The sequence below is a fragment of the Poecilia formosa genome, unplaced genomic scaffold (genome assembly GCF_000485575.1).
Source record: "Poecilia formosa unplaced genomic scaffold, Poecilia_formosa-5.1.2 Scaffold27, whole genome shotgun sequence".
Taxonomy (NCBI): Eukaryota; Metazoa; Chordata; class Actinopteri; order Cyprinodontiformes; family Poeciliidae; genus Poecilia; species Poecilia formosa.
In genome coordinates this window covers 29,883-40,990 of record NW_006799966.1, presented here as the reverse complement: position 1 = coordinate 40,990, position 11,108 = coordinate 29,883, and the positions used below count along the sequence as shown (strand labels likewise).

The following is an 11,108-nucleotide window of genomic DNA, read 5'->3' as shown; positions in this document are numbered from 1 at the left end:
GAAATCTGGATAAATCCAGATTAGTTTCCACTTCCAGTATTTCTCTGCTCGCAGAGGGGGGTATTGATGTGGCATTATTACGCCACTTTGTGAGAAGAGAAAATAGATGACCACGTAAAAGAGAAGAGCTGAACAAATTATTTTTAAAGTAATTTGTAAGAAATTGACATTTCAGTGAGGAACACGTTAGACTAGTTTTGGAGTATTTTTTTCTTGTTATCACTGTATTGCATTTTAAACATCAACTTGTGCTTTTCTGTTTTAATGTTCACATAATTTTATGACAAGGATAAAAGAGAGACTCACCCAAACCAGCTAATTAAAATTGGCTGGTTTGGGTGAGTTAGCTGGTTAAAACAGCGGATTTGGACGCAGAGCGATGAAATAGAGACGTCCAGTGGACAATTGAAGAACTGCATATTTGATCCTATTTAACGAAAAGTCTGGTTTTGAAATCACGGCGTTCTTGTCAGCGAAAGACCTGTTTGATTAGATTAGTAGTTGATACAGTTCCCGTCTTATTTCCATTAGTTTTTTGTCATATAGGATTAGGTCTTATCCTATATGACACATTATTTCCTTCACTGGAAATGTCCTGCAAAAAGCAGCGGATGTGAAAGACATAAGAGCAGGTTGGTTGGATGAGGACATCTGGTGGACAGTTGAAGAGCTGCAGGTCCAAAAAATTACATTACATAAGGTGTACTACAATAAAGCCACAGTAAATCTGGCTTTAAAATTAGAGTTTTTGATAGCAATAGTTATATTTGATGAGATTATAAAATGATTAGGTTTTCCCCTGTTTTTTGTTTGTCAGATTAGATTAAATTTGTTTCCTTTCCTAAAAATATTCGGCAGATGAGACCGAAAAAGAAAAAGAAGGAGCAGGTGGACAACTGAGGACATCTAGTGGAGAATTAAAGAACTTTAGACTGGTCCAATAAAATTGGGAAATCCAAAAATAAAAATCGGATGAATGAAGGGCTTCATGGTCTAAAACTTCTCTGGGAATTAAATATGTTAGGATATAAAGCAATGTGGGGTAAAGACATCACCAGAGAGACAAAAGAAGCACAATTACTTGATCTTCCCACAACATGTGTATTTAGTTTGTATTATAAATCTGTTTATTAAATAATATCAAGGAGAATGCTATGTGGTTTATTGCTTGGCAGAAGCTGTATTAACCTTAAGAAATTTGGAGTATGTGTGGTTTGATTTGAAAAATATAAGAACGTGGGGGTTTTTTAATTGCAAAGTAACAAAGATTAAAAAAAATGAAGAAATCTCAAATTGCAGTTTATCCAATTTTTCCTGGTTTCTATTTTTCTTTAAAATATTAAAAAAGATAAACTAAGATCACTAAGGCTGCAAGTACACATATATTTTATTATAAACTTTACTGACAGCTATTTAAAGTCAACATGTTTGTTATCACTTTCAACTTAAAATTAGGTAAGATGAATCAATTAATTTATGAGTACAGCAGTTAAACATTAAAAATGAACTGCTGATGATGGGCCTTGCAGAAATTCTCAATAAATATCTCAGTTTCACCAGACAGGAACCTAAAGTATATTACCGTCCTTATCTAAACTAAAGACGACAATAATTAACACTCATCATAAGGGAGTTGGTTATGGATTCGACGAAACCAACTGGAAACTAGAAAACTAACTGATTTTTACTTCAAATTGTGGTCCTCGATGCACACTGCTTTCTTGTAATCATATCCACAGAAACCAATCCACACAGGCAAGATAGCTGAGAAAGAAAAACCAATAAAAAGAAAGATAATCACTGGGAGCAGAGAAGGAACAATTTTAATTTAAAATTTGGCAGAGATGGTGACAGATTGTGTTTCTCATGAATTTGGGATCCTTGGTAATAATCCTCAAGGCCAGATTCTCTTTTCTTCTTCTTCTTCTTTTACTCAGACATGTTGAAGCAAAGATACAATTATTGAAGCATTTGCCAAGGTACCATGTTTGAACACCACAGCAAAACCAAAAAAGAAAGAAAGAAAAGAGGCAAATTTAGTCCTTGTCTCTCAGTTTTATCAATAAATCCCACAGAACTTATTTATTTAATGGCAATTTTCAGTCAAACACCTTTTGCAGCATTTTGTTCAATGATGAACATTGTTGAGTCATTTTGTCACCAACTGGTAAATCCTGACTGGTAGGAGAGATGCTGCTGTTCACAGTTTTCTTAAGTTTTCGTCTTTGGGTCCAGACCTGATGGTGGAGGCCAAAGAGAGGATGGAGGCCTGAAGGAGCTGGAAGAACAAAGTGGAGAAAGGGTGGAGGTGAGTTGAAGCTTGGCTGGTGAGCAGATGGAGCCGTAGATGGAGGGTCTTATGAATGGAGGCTTGCTTGATGATTGGAGACGATGATTGACTGATGCCGATAGGCTGCAGTTGAAGTTCATAAAGCAGTGAATGGATGATGCAGGTGAAGCTGAAGAAAATCTTCCAGTTTGAATTAATGCCCAGGTTTCAATCTATCTATGTCCATCATGCAACTCTTATTTGGGGGTTGAATTTGGTATTAATCACTGATTAAATTACTCTAACTCCAAGTAACAGACTTGGTAGCAGAGACATGTGCAAGAAGGTTTTGTTTGAAAAAAAAAACAAACAAAAAAAAACTAGAGTTTCTACCATTCACCTCTCACCTCAGCTGCTACCTGGCAGGATTTTTAATTCTTAAACTCTGATATAAAAGCTCAAATTTTAAGTTATAGTCATTTTACCACCAAAATTCAAAGTTATTTATTTTCATCTCAGATTAAAATGTGTTAGACATTCTGCTGCAGCCTCAGACTGGGATTACATATATTACATATATACTCCATATATATATATTTTTTTTTCTGAAATATTTAGTGAATACGAAATAGCACCAAAGAATTTATTTGATGCATATTTTAATATGTTATTCAAGTCATGGCCTAAAGTGACACCCGAAGGCATAAAAGTAAATATTGCTTTGATCTCAAATTTGGGTTTTTGTGCTTGATCAGACAGATGCTTAGTTCTGGGAATGTAGGTTTAGCAGCAAGCAGCAGGGAGATGTATTACCAGAGGCAGATTAATTAAAAATTTGGAGAAGATAAAGAGGCATTATAGTTCCAGTGGTTGTTTAGTCCGTCTCTAGAAAGTAGAGCGCCTTCATGCTAGTCACCTGTTGGTCTGCTAAATTTGTCATGTTGCTCCCACCTCTCAAAATATGAAGAACTGAGTGAAATCTCATTTTTTAAGAATGATTTTGTGGGGGAAAAAATGGAATCAATGTGTTATGCATAACCAATATCTATCCTAAATTGTTTCAAGGAAGCATAATGGGTCCCCTTCAATTGTTTCAATGTTTTTATGCATCTTCCATATTTAAATGTTTTATCCATGTTAACAGGGTTAACAAAGCAAACCAGTTACCAAAAGTCAAGGCCTAAAGTGGTTCCAGTTTTCAGATGAGGAGTTTGATTAATATGACAGATCCAAGATAAATTATTGGAGAAAGTGAAGCCACAATTATTTCACCACAAAGTTTAGAGCTGACAAAAATCAGATTGTGTTTTCTCTCTTTCTTGAAAACACATGTTGAAACAGAGGCTTGGCTGTTTGCCTAGAGGGGCAAGACTGACTGGAAAAAAGCTAAATAGATTCTCAAGAATTTTCTCGTGTAAGCCTTATCTGTATCTCAGCCTGTTAAAGTTAATAATGGTTGACTTGCAGTAAGCGATTCACACACCCTCTTTTGTGCAGAGACATGCAGAGATTTTTAAAGAATATGCAGGTGTTCAACATTTAAAAAGGGGCTATCCTGAGAAAGTTTTAAACTTCAGCACATCAAGATAATTTTCCTCAAGGTCGCTTGAATTAAAACGACTTCTGTTAAACATAAGATTAGCACATGATCTTTATCAAAAATAATGAACTGAATGTTTTACCCAAAGTTCTAATTTTAAACAATTATGAATTGGGAAAATTAAACCAGAGTGAAGAAGTTACTCTTAGGACTCACTGGCAATATTCTAAAGATCCTGCTGCTGATCTATGAAATTTGTCAAATAGTTGCTAGAACACATAGAAAGAAAAAACTGTTTTACTGATCCCATAAAATGAAAAATAGGTGAAATGCATTTATCTCAGATAGAGTGGTCAGTCAGCGAGATGTTTTTAAAATGTCACGCTGGACAAATCTAATAAGCATTAGTCCAAAAAAATTGTGACAAGATTTAAGCTGTCAGTGATCATTTTGTCAATGAATGCTAGGTGTTGCTAAAGAGCAACATTCCTTATTTTAAGCTTAACTTAGAAACATATTTTTTTCCAAAAATTAAAATTCTTAGAATGTATAAAACAAAGGCTGTTTCTTTATAAATACAATTTCATATTCAAAAGTTATGCTGCTTTCAAGGCTTGACAAATCAAATCTAGGAGCTGCAGAGATTCAAGGCCAAGTTGGTGTAAAGTGGTGCTAGTTTTTAGATCGGATGAGAGAATCAAGATGAACTACTTGAGAAAGAGAAGGCACAATTTTTTGTGCCTGTCAAGGCTTACTTGTTTTCCAGCTTTTTATTTTCTTGAAACAGGGTATTGAATGTTTGTCTAGAGGGGCCAGACTGGGCAACACAGAGATGAATAATTGTCCAAAGATTTTGTCTACTTGTCGTCTTTTCATAAATAATTAACCAAAAAAAAGACTTTCCTCATAAGTGTGTGAACATTATCAACAATACTTAACTAGATGCTTTAGTAGATGTTGTGATATCTGGTAAAGCATCTGTTTTACTAAGTCTCACTTCTGCTCTATTTCCCCAAGTTAGTCATAGTGTAGAAAGTAAGAGAAATTAGAAGAAAATGGAAAAAGGATAAATGAGACAAAATAACACACATAGAAGGAAAAGAGTGAAAATTGGTAGGGTGGATGGAAAGACACACCACAAATTGAGGAAAAAGATAATTCAGAGAAAGCAGAAAGAAACGATGCTGGGTAATATAAAATAGTCACCGGGGCAGAGGGTGAACAAGGACATGAACAAAAATAATCATAAAGTAGTATTTACACTTTACTTGGTTATTGACAGTATTACCTATCTTTCTATTTGCTCGGTGTCTAACCTGCATTCCAGCAGGGCTGTCAATATTGAACAATTCCTTGAGGAAAGTCTGTGGTCCATTGTATTCCAAAACGGCTCCTGTCCTTAAGGAAACTAATCTTAATGCTGGGTTGATTTGCAAATCTTGTCCTACTTCCATGCTGCGTTTCCTCTGTGAATTAATTACAAAAAGTTGCAGAAACCCAGCTATGATCCTGGTTGTGTAAGTTACAGACACCTTTGAGTTTGGCTTTCAAAAGCAACACTGAGATTGCTTTAGCTTATTTGATCTCAGTGCTACCTTTGAAACTGTGGATCACAAAACTTTGTTAAATGGGCTGAAGGTTCTAGCAGGTATTTCTGGATCTCCTCGAATGCCATCATTTTCCAGAATATGTAGGAACTTTGCATGCACATATTTATCAGTCCAGTTATTTAAAAAATGAACATGGAAAATTAAACCAGTGAGGAAAAAGTCACTGAATGAATATTTGGTTCTTAACACACTGTAGATAAAGCTCAGTGATTCAGGTCCTGCTGCCAATCCATGTAATGTGTTCAACTGTTTCTATAACACACAGTAAGAAGAAGTAGTTTTACTGATCCAAAAAGAGGAAAAATACCTTTAACTATATTTATCTCAGGTAGTCAGACAGACAGACCAGCCAAAAATCACATGAGCATAAGTCAAAAAAGGTTTACATATTATGATTCAAGTTGTAAAATAACATTTTATGTATTTATGTTAGCTGTTACTCGAGAGGAATGTTTCTAAATTAAAGCTTGATGTAGAAACATTAAAAACTTTAGATTGTCCAAAATAAGGATTGTGTTTTGGTATGTATGTAACATGCTGCTTTCAAGGGTTAACAAATCAAATCTAGGAGCTGCAGAGAGTCAAGGACAGGTTGGTGCAAAGTGGTACTGGTGTTTAGATTGGATGCTTGATATGACAGAATCAAGATAAACTTGATGTTCTAAAAGTCAACGTCTAAAGAGGTGCTAATCACAGAGAGCGCTGTAACTCTAAAGGGAGGGGGAGGAACACTTCATCACACTGTTGTCACTAACAAACAACACAATCTGTCTTAATCTAGATTCTTCAGTTCCTGACACAGGGTCAAACAGAGCAAGTTGTACATCTTCACAGCGATGGTTTAACAGCTATCTGAGAGGTCAAAAAGCAGGGTGTTCTGTAGAGAGCTGCTGTCACTGCTCTTCTTCAGAGAGGCCCTCTGAGAAAGGAAATCAGAGTGATTAACAATACAGGAACATTTCTTAAAAGATATGACTAAACAAATAAGAGTACATAAAGCAAGAACATTATAAAGTTATAACAACATTTGATAATAATACAATTTACCTAACATCGTCAAATTTGACAAAGGGGATTTGGTTTTCTCTGAAAATACACATTTATGCTTGCCAATCCTCTCTGTCAGGGCAAGACCCAGAAAAACAAAACCATGGAGGATACGTTTCCAGGACAGAAAGATAAGGCAACCAAAAAAAACAAGCTGAACTGCTGAGGGCAATGAGTGCACAAAGGGTTTATTATAAAACCTGGAGATGACAAGGTGAAGATTGAGTTTCCCATCTTTCTTACCTTGAGACGTGTTGAAACGGGGGCACTAATATTTGCCTGGAAGAGGATAACTGGACGCCACAAAACCTGAATAGATGCAAGAAGAATTTTGTCTTATGTAAAGTCTGCAGCTAGTAAAATTGCTAACTGGCAGTCAACGTGCATGGACTTGATTTTATCCAGGAACTTGCAAACACCTTTAAAGGCTCCGCTGCTCAGAGTTTAAAATAGGCCTGTATTGATCAAATTCTTATTGAACAATACAAAACATTTCATGAGGACCTGTTAAATTTATACATCTCCTGTCAAAAGCACAACCTAAGCTTATCTTAATTATACTCAGTTGATCTTGGAAGGTGTGCAAAGAGTCACATTTGGGGAGAGATACGCGTGAATTCGCTAATCTTTTGCTTATCATTTAGGAATCAACTAAAAATAAACACAACCGAATTTGTAAACGAAGTGCAAATGGACTATTCTCAATCAAAATTTCAGAGTAATTTTGCTTTTTAATGAAAAAAAATATTAAAATATGTGAATGAGGACAGTTAATTTTGAAATTCTACCACCATAAAACTGTTTTTAGGCAACAGCAAAGAATGGTGAACTATGAACATGCATAATTTCATTTTAATCCAGTTGAACTGAATTTAGAACTAGTTACTAAAATAAATGGCACGGGACTTTATCAAACATAAAACCAGCACATTTTAAATAAAGAACATCACACTGTACCAGTAATTTGATACATTCCCGCCCAAACAATGCTACAAGTAATCTAGCCCTATTCTGCCTGCTTTTGATTGTACTCAGAAGACCTTTTGACCTTTTTGGCAAGGAAGGGAGGAGGCCAGGTCATGATGAACTGAAAGTGATGCCAAAAGCATCTTTCTAAAAAGCAACTCCATAAATAGTATTTCCTCTCTAACGACAGCGTTTTGTTGTTTTTCTCTCCATATGCCATTCCTAACATTTCAGTACAACATATACATCTTGACTCGCAGTCTCATCCGTTGGTTCCACAAATAATGGAACAACACGTAGCTGAATTTAAATCTGAATTTTCTGAACCTTATCTAGGTCAATTTTACAGCTTTTTTGACATCCAAACTGTCATAGATCAGCTATTGCAAAATCTGTAAATCCCATTTTCCAAATAAGGAGTTGTGTATCCTATTTGAATCAGAACTTATCTTCTTCTATCTTTATACCCAGATCTGGTGACCTTATGTCCAGTTCAACCTGACTATAAACTTGTCTAAAGTCCAAAAAGTTGTGAAACATAGCTTTTATTCCCTTTCATTTAATAATCTAATTTATGCAGGTTGTTGACAAAAGTTTGATAAATAAATAAATAAAAGTTATCAAATTACTTTTGATTGTTTATTCGGCCATTAATTGGGTAAAATCAACGTGTCATGCAGCAAATATAATGTAAAGAATGCAATTTAAATATAGATCAATGTAAAAACCAAAGCATTCAGTAAATGTTTTTGAACCTAAAAAATTAAGGTGAAAAAATGGTCAAACCTGTCCATGTCCAGATCTAAAAAATGGTTAAGCACTTTTTCTTTATGCTTTTCAACAATTTTCTAAATTGGGTAGGGCTGTCCCGAGAAAGTTGCTAAAATTTTAACCCAGAACAGGGATTACTATCCAGTAAAAGTTATCCTGAAATGTTAGTATTTGCATTGAGCAAACATATGTCACAATTAAGGTATTACATAAGTCATTTTCCTGCCTTGAGAGGCGTGGCTGGACCCGGCTGCCCTTTAAATACAGAAGTTGAACTGATCTATGCACATCACAAGAGGGAGTGTTCGAGTTCAAGTTCAAGTTCAAGTTCACTTGCTTTGTGCTCAAAGACTTCAGATGAAGGTATTGCAAAATGATTCAATCATTTTAATTTAATGCATGATTGCAAGTTGTTGTCAAACTGTCATTGCCAGATCAACAAAGTAGTGAGTCTGTCTGAAATGCAATAAGAAAAGTTTGAAAATACAGACCCAAATATTTTCCTGTGCTGATTTACCTCTTCTCTCATTTCAGGGCTGTGAAGCGGCTTCTCTCATCGCTCTTGTCAAGCTGCACTTTCACAACAGAGGATCCCCTCACTGAGCTCTGAGCCAACCCATCTGCTGGTAAAATCATTTACTTTGCATCTTTTTAACATATTCTAGGTCTAGCAAAGTGCTATGCAAGTCATTTTTAAACCAGTTATTCACACAGAGCTTTTCCCCACTTTGTATAGAACATATATGTTTTCTATCGCCATGCATACGTTTTAAGATTTATTTTTTTAGAGGTGGTGCAGTATAATATGGTAAAAGACTACAATCTGCAAAAAAAAGCAACAAACCACAGATCGTGTGACCGAAAGAACGGTGTAATAATTCCATCTTTATATTTACCTGAACATATTACATTTATATTTTCTGTTACTAAACAGTAACCTCCTGATTTACTAATCATTTATGACTTATTTTGACTAGTCAGTTTGTCTCTGTAAGGAAGGCATCTTCAACATCCTATAAGATGTTCATACATGCTCACAATAAGATGAACTTACACTGTTTGTGTTTTGTCTTTTTTTTTCTATTAAATATTAGCCAGCAAAGTGAAAGCATTTCTTGAAAGAAACTATGGTAACACTTTATTTGAAGGGGGGTGAATAAGACTGTCATGACACCGTCATAAACATGACATAACACCTGTCATGAACAAGTATAAGACTTCATGAATATTTATGATTGTTGTCATAAAGCGTCATTCGGTAAATAATGACACTTTTAATACAAAGTTGACATTATTCAAAATGTCTTTGTTATGACAACTTGACATTAACCAAGAAATCATTACTGTTTAAACTTTACCTTTAATAACATAAAGTTACCTAATTTTTAAAGTGCAATCAATAATTCTTTTATAACAAATTTATATCAGAAATGATTTCCTGGTTAATGTCAAGTGGTCATAACAAAGAGATTTTGAATAATGTCAACTTTGTATTAAAATGACGCTTTATGACAACAGTCATAAATATTCATGAAGGCTTATTCATGTTCATGACAGGTGTTATGTCATGTTTATGACAGTGTCATGACAGTCTTATTCAACCCCCTTCAAATAAAGTGTTACTGAAACTATTATGTCTGCATCAAAGTTTCACAACATTTTGTTACTGATGTAGTAGAATAATGCCATGGACATCCCTCTGTCACTCTACACCCAAACAAACATACGTTCACTCTTGTGTGACAGCTCCTAAAAGTTTGAATTCAGCCAGAAAGTGAAAACAATACAATATTGATATAAATCATTTTTGAATGATTTTGTGAAAGTTTGACCAATCTTGATCTATTGTGGGTTTTTCTATTACCAGAGGGGTACCAACAATTTTGCCCAAGTGTGTGTGAGGCTTGTGTAATAATGGAAAACATTTTTTTCAGTATGTAAACAGTTACGCTCATAATAATTTATGCTATTGTTAATTTTTTTTATTTGGTATTGCTTCATTACGTGAAGAAACCTTCTGCACTGACTCAGAAACTGCACTATTTCTTCCTAGCATGGAAAGAAAAAATCTTTTTTTCTATTGAAAAAATAAAACACTTTGACCAGCAACAACAAACCAGGTGTGGTATGAACTGACACAACTGTAGTTTTTATAGCTCAAAGCTGTCTATGACAAAATTATGTATTTCATTTCAGATTCAAAGTAATTTAATATTAATTTAAAAAATTGTAAAAACCAATATTAGTTTTAATGAATTAGTTTAGGAAAAGTTCATTAAACACAAAAAAGTATATCAGAAATAGTTTTTGGACAAAACCAGAAAATACATGTAATTTCGTAATGTAACAGATGTTTTTTTCCTTTTTATTTTTCAGGTAAGACACCTGTTGCACAAGCTGACTGCTACGTAAGTTGAAAATAAACTTTTAAAAATGGGAAACGTACCATCAGAAGCGAACATGGGTGACAGCCTCAGGTGCTGCAACTGTAACAGAGTCTTGCCTCCATGTCGGTCCTTCGATAATTTAAGACAAGATGTCATCCATGGGCTGCATGTGCACGTGTTCAATGGAGGGGAATACTACAGACAAGTTGGCTATAATAATCTATACCAGTGTCCAGATTGCTTTTATAAGCCAATCAGAGATGCAGAACGCAGGAGGGAAGAAGAAGAAAAAAGAAGAAGGGAGGAAGAGAGAAGGAGGGAGGAGGAGAGGAGAAGAGAGGAGGAACAAAGGAGGGAGGAGGAACGGAAAAGGAAAGAGGAAGAGAGAAGGAGAGAAGAGGAGAGAAAGAGACAAGAGGAGGAGAGGAGGAGAGAGGAGCAAAAAAAGACAGAGGAAGAGAGAAAAAGGTTAGAAGAAGAGAGAAGAAGACAAGAAGAACAAAAAAGGAAAGAAGAGG

The 11,108-nt window shown here is 35.0% G+C and overlaps 2 long non-coding RNA genes across 2 annotated transcripts; one reads left to right on the top strand and one right to left on the bottom strand.

Annotated features, from left to right (window-relative positions):
- Window positions 1-5,865: 5,865 nt before the first annotated feature.
- On the bottom strand, window positions 5,866-8,805 carry LOC103135670 (uncharacterized). Its single transcript, XR_475957.2, has 3 exons — window positions 8,721-8,805; window positions 6,710-6,775; window positions 5,866-6,338 (listed from the first exon to the last, which is right to left on the bottom strand). It is a non-coding gene; the product is annotated as an uncharacterized LOC103135670 (long non-coding RNA).
- On the top strand, window positions 8,455-10,880 carry LOC103135671 (uncharacterized). The gene is made up of 3 exons (XR_475958.2): window positions 8,455-8,566; window positions 8,738-8,829; window positions 10,580-10,880. It is a non-coding gene; the product is annotated as an uncharacterized LOC103135671 (long non-coding RNA).
- Window positions 10,881-11,108: the final 228 nt, after the last annotated feature.